This window comes from Colias croceus, chromosome 29 (genome assembly GCF_905220415.1).
Source record: "Colias croceus chromosome 29, ilColCroc2.1".
Classification (NCBI taxonomy): domain Eukaryota; kingdom Metazoa; phylum Arthropoda; class Insecta; order Lepidoptera; family Pieridae; genus Colias; species Colias croceus.
Window position 1 is genome coordinate 3,088,253 of NC_059565.1, and position 6,000 is coordinate 3,094,252.

The following is a 6,000-nucleotide window of genomic DNA, read 5'->3' on the forward strand; positions in this document are numbered from 1 at the left end:
TAATTCCTACGTAGTTCATGATTATTTAAAATTAGCGGTCCGCCCCCGCTTCGCCTGTGGTACATATTTACGTTTTCTCTACATAAGAACCAATCTCGTACTTCAAGGAATATAATAAAAAATGAATTATCGAAATCGGTTCAGCCCCACGTGATGCCGTGACAACGCGAAACGGGATTCATTTTTATATTATATAGATTTGCGGTCTGCCCTGTTCGTATTTACCCGAACCATGTTTCATGTTTACGTTTTCTCTCCATAAGGACCATCCAGGAATAATATATTATTACAAAAACATTTAAGTTAATATGTTCAGCTGTTCTTGAGTTTTGCGCATAGCAATACATTTGACGATTCATTTTTATATTTATATATGATCAAATAAATTAAAACTAGTACCTAAGTGAAATATTAAGGCCATAATATCGTAGTTTAGAAAACCCTATTTAGAAGTAGCTTGTGTTATTTCATGTATTTGATATCACGCAAAAAAAAAACTTATAATAGATTTTAAACATCGTTTTATATAAGTATTAGTACCTAGTATTAGTTTAATATAAGAAAGAAAATATGTATGTATAACATCTATATATTTAAGTCAGTACCGCATTAGGAATGGTATTTGATATTCACACATTGTGTGAATAAATAATAAATAAAAATAAATATTTTTTCCCTTTATAAGTATTTTCTAAGCAATCTGTAAGGAGGAAGAGGAAGTACCTACTTAAAACAAAAAAGTTCAATCTTACACAGGCAAAGGATGTGAAAATTTTGTTGTTTAAAAATAAGAAAAAGTATACAAACCCTGTATTTTAATTATGTATTTTAAAGATTATTATAATTTAATTCAGAAAATATACAATTTAAAAGCTTTTAACTATACTTACCAGATAATTGCATACCTTGAATTAATAATTGATAAAATTTAGGGTAAAAACACTAATTAAAAACAATTTTATTCCATAATATTCCGACGTTAAAACTAAATAATATGTTTGAGAGATTTTTCCCAAGGTTGCCTGGTTAAGCTACAAGGTCGATAATCTGTACATTTGTTGTTGTTTATTAGTTTACTAGCTTACCGCCCGCGGCTTCGCCCGCTTTGTCTAAAAACTAACAAATTATATACTAAAACCTTCCTCTTGAATCACTCTATGTATTAAAAAAACCGCATCAAAATCCGTTGCGTAGTTTTCAAGATTTGAGCATACAAAGGGACATAGGGAAATAGGGACAGACAAAGCGACTTTGTTTTATACTATGTAGTGACTAACAGCCTTACTTATAAAAACTGACTGATCTGTTGCTTAAACACCTCTCAGTTAAATAACTCTCAACTACTTAAACAATGATTAAAATAATCATACTTATAAACCTCTCTCAGCAGTCTCTCAACTAAGTAACGTCAATATATTTTTTTCTAGTAACATTATCGAAATAAAACCCGCTATTCACGTAAAACTTGACTAAAAATGTACTTTTTGGCAAATATGAATGGTAGACTTTAATTTGTATGACATTAAACTGCCAATAAACTTTCAAATATATATGTTACTTCTTTGTTATTTAATATAGGAATATCAATTATTGTACAGCTGTGATTTATGTAAGACTAGCGGTCCGCCCCGGCTTCGCCCGTGGTACATATTAACGTTTTCTCTACATAAGAACCATCCTCGTACTTCAAGGAATATAATAAAAAAAGAATTATCGAAATCGGTTCAGCCGTTCTCGAGTTATGGAATTACAACGAAAAGTGGCATTGATTTTTATATATTAGATTATGTCATATTTGTACAGAGAAAAATCAAATAACTGTGAAAATGAGCATCAATTATTTATTATTCCTCCTTGCAAAAAAGCAGGGAAGAACTTATGAAGCAACAACAAGAGTTGCATGAAATTAGAATCCAACAGGAAAGGGAGACTCATGAAAAAAGGCTCTAAATACTTACCTTGGAAGAGGAATATTATAAGAAAACAATAATAAATTTACAAAAATCTGAATATATTCATTTAATTATAAAAATAAGTTTCAATATGACTGTGTTTATATTTTCCCTTAATTTTCGCATTCATCTTCTTATTCTTCTACATTATTAGGGACAGTTGGATTTGTTAATTGATTTTCAATGCCTGTAGGATCTAGAAAGAAACAAAAAAAATGTTGTGTGGTTTTATGAAACCACGGTAAAAGTGAAACTTAGGCACAAAATTATCGTATTTGTACGATAATTATTATCGTACGGTTCGACCGATGCATTTTGGTCTACTCGAAGGAGCGGTCTACTTGGTCTACTCGGTAATAGGTATGGTCTACTCGAAGGAGCGGTCTAATTGGTCTACTCGGTAATAGGTTTGGTCTACTCGAATGTGCGATCTACTTGTTCTACTCGGTAATAGGTTTGGTCTACTCGAAGGTGCTGTCTACTTGGTCTACTCGGTAATAGGTTTGGTCTACTCGAATGTGCGATCTACTTGTTCTACTCGGTAATAGGTTTGGTCTACTCGAAGGTGCGGTCTACTTGGTCTACTTGGTAATCTAGGTGCGGTCTACTTGGTCTACTCGGTAATAGGTATGGTCTACTCGAAGGATTGGTCTAATTGGTCTACTCGGTAATAGGTTTGGTCACCTCGAATGTACGGTCTATTTGGTCTACTCGGTAATAGGTTTGGTCTACTCGAATGTGCGGTCTACTTGGTCTACTCGGAAATTGATGTAGTCTACTCGGAAATTGGTGTGGTCTACTTGGTCTACTCGGTGAAGGTATGGTCTACTTGGTCTACTCGGTGAAGGTGCGGTCTACTTGGTCTTCTTTGTGAAAGTGCGGTCTACTTGTTCTACTCGGAAATTGATGTAGTCTACTCGGAAATTGGTGTGGTCTACTTGGTCTACTCGGTGAAGGTACGGTCTTCTTGGTCTACTCGGTGAAGGTGCGGTCTACTTGGTCTTCTCTATGAAAGTGCGGTCTACTTGTTCTACTCGGAATTTGGTGTGGTATACTTGGTCTACTCGGAATTTGGTGTGGTATACTTGGTCTACTCGGTGAAGGTGCGGTCTACTTGGTCTACTCGGAAATTGATGTGGTCTACTTGGTCTATTCGATAATAGGATTGGTCTACTTGGACTAATCGGTGCGGTCTACTTGGTCTACTCGGTAATAGGTTTGGTCTACTCGAAGGTGCGGTCTACTTGGTCTACTCGGAAATTGATGTGGTCTACTTGGTCTATTCGATAATAGGATTGGTCTACTTGGACTAATCGGTGCGGTCTACTTGGTCTACTCGGTAATAGGTATGGTCTACTCGAAGGAGCGGTCTAATTGGTCTACTCGGTAATAGGTTTGGTCACCTCGAATGTACGGTCTACTTGGTCTACTCGGTAATAGGTATGGTCTCCTCGAATGTACGGTCTACTTGGTCTACTCGGTGTCGGTAATAGGTTTGGTCTACTCGAATGTGTGGTCTACTTGGTCTACTCGGAAATTGATGTAGTCTACTCGGAAATTGGTTCGGTCTACTTGGTCTACTCGGTGAAGGTATGGTCTACTTGGTCTACTCGGTGAAGGTGCGGTCTACTTGGTCTTCTCTGTGAAAGTGCGGTTTACTTGTTCTACTCGGAAATTGATGTAGTCTACTCGGAAATTGGTGTGGTCTACTTGGTCTACTCGGTGAAGGTGCGGTCTACTTGGTCTTCTCTATGAAAGTGCGGTCTACTTGTTCTACTCGGAATTTGGTGTGGTATACTTGGTCTACTCGGAATTTGGTGTGGTATACTTGGTCTACTCGGTGAAGGTGCGGTCTACTTGGTCTACTCGGAAATTGATGTGGTCTACTTGGTCTGTTCGATAATAGGATTGGTCTACTTGGACTAATCGGTGCGGTCTACTTGGTCTACTCGGTAATAAGTTTGGTCTACTCGAAGGTGCGGTCTACTTGGTCTACTCGGAAATTGATGTGGTCTACTTGGTCTATTCGATAATAGGATTGGTCTACTTGGACTAATCGGTGCGGTCTACTTGGTCTACTCGGTAATAGGTTTGGTCTACTCGAAGGTGTGGTCTACTTGGTCGACTCGGTAATAGGTATGGTCTACTTGGACTAATCGGTGAAGGTGCGGTCTACTTGGTCTACTCGGTAATAGGTTTGGTCTACTCGAAGGTGCGGTCTACTTGGTCTACTCGGTAATAGGTATGGTCTACTCGAAGGAGCGGTCTAATTGGTCTACTCGGTAATAGGTTTGGTCTACTCGAAAGTGCGGTCTACTTGGTCTACTCGGTAATAGGTTTGGTCTACTCGAAGGAGCGGTCTTATTGGTCTACTCAGTAATAGGTTTGGTCTACTCGAATGTGCGGTCTACTTGGCCTACTCGGTAATAGGTTTGGTCTACTCGAATGTGCGGTCTACTTGGTCTACTCGGAAATTGATGTAGTCTACTCGGAAATTGGTGTGGTCTACCTACTTGGCCTACTCGGTGAAGGTGAGGTCATGGCGACATATCCAAGGGTGTGGTTTTATGAAACCCCGGTAAAATGAAATTGTTCGAACGGTTCGGAACACTGCTTTGTGTAGCGCATGTCGCGTGCCGAGTAGGTAATACCTACTCGGTTGCCGCGATACACGCGACATGCGCTACACAGACCAAAAAGTTTGAGGCGATGTAATAAAAGTTTCACTTTAAAAAAAAAGAATTAAAACATGGATACCTAGCATTTATGTATTGGCATTATTAAATATAAGTACTTTGTTTGCATAAGAAAGTAGTTTGCGTAATTACCTTGATTTAAAATAGGCTCATTAATTAGTATTGTTAAATTGTGCAAAACTGCACCAGTTATAATCGTGATCTTGATCACGTGGAGGAATCCTCACATCGTATCATTAAGAATGCGGAATCTTTGTTTCCACACCCCGAAGCAACGCTCGACAGTAGTAACTTATAGTTATTATTCCTCGTTCGCATGTGACTCAGATCGTATATGCTTCCCAAAACTACGACAGGAATTCTTCTTCTTTCAGGTCCAGAGGATTCACGCTCTGTTTACTTATAAACTTTTTTTTGACGCTTACGAATTCTAAAATCACGAAGCACCTGCACATCATTCGTAAAATCCTTGCTCAAACTATCAATATCCATTTTACCACAGTTATTTTACTGCGAAGTGAATAAAAACACAAATAATATACTCTTGGCAACTACAAAACGTCAAATGTTTGACAATATATCCGCCATGATGTCTCTCAAATAGATTTAAAACAGGGTCGGACGTTTCTTAAATTTTGACATTATTTAACTGTTACTTAAACACCTCTCAACACTGAATTGGGTTTATAAGTGAAAAAAACGTTGATCAACAGCTAAGAGGGGCTCTTAAATTTGAGAGACGTTTATAAGTAAGGCTGTATATCCGCCATGATGTCTCTCAAATAGATTTAAAACAGGGTCGGACGTTTCTTAAATTTTGACATTATTTAACTGTTACATAAACACCTCTCAACACTGAATTGGGTTTATAAGTGAAAAAAACGTTGATCAACAGCTAAGAGGGGCTCTTAAATTTGAGAGACGTTTATAAGTAAGGCTGTAACTGATTAGTGATATCTGTTTGAAAGCTAATCCTAGAATGAGAAAGTTTATGAATATGGATGTATAAGTGTGTAGGTGTATGTAGGTATGTATGTTTGAAACTCTTTCACGCAAATACTACGATAAAAATGAAAATTATCACACATATAGAGGGTAACTTGGATTAACACATAGGATAGGTTTATGCCGGAAATCCCAGGGGAACGGGATATACCTATGGGTTTTTCTTTGAAAACGCGGGCGAAGTCGCGCGCGGAAAGCTAATCTACAAAATATGTTAGATTAGCTAGAGTGAGAGTGAGTGATAAAAATGAAAAATCCATTGCAATTCAATATCAGTTTTAACTTTTAAAAAATAAACGCCTTATAAATAAAATATTTTATCATCATCCGCTCTTATCCTGTAAATA

At 37.4% G+C, this 6,000-nt stretch overlaps 1 long non-coding RNA gene across 1 annotated transcript; it reads right to left on the bottom strand.

The window, feature by feature from the left end:
- Positions 1 to 1,994: 1,994 nt before the first annotated feature.
- On the bottom strand, positions 1,995 to 5,405 carry LOC123704433. The gene is made up of 2 exons (XR_006753127.1): positions 4,781 to 5,405; positions 1,995 to 2,148 (listed from the first exon to the last, which is right to left on the bottom strand). It is a non-coding gene; the product is annotated as an uncharacterized LOC123704433 (long non-coding RNA).
- Between the last annotated feature and the right edge of the window lie 595 nt (positions 5,406 to 6,000).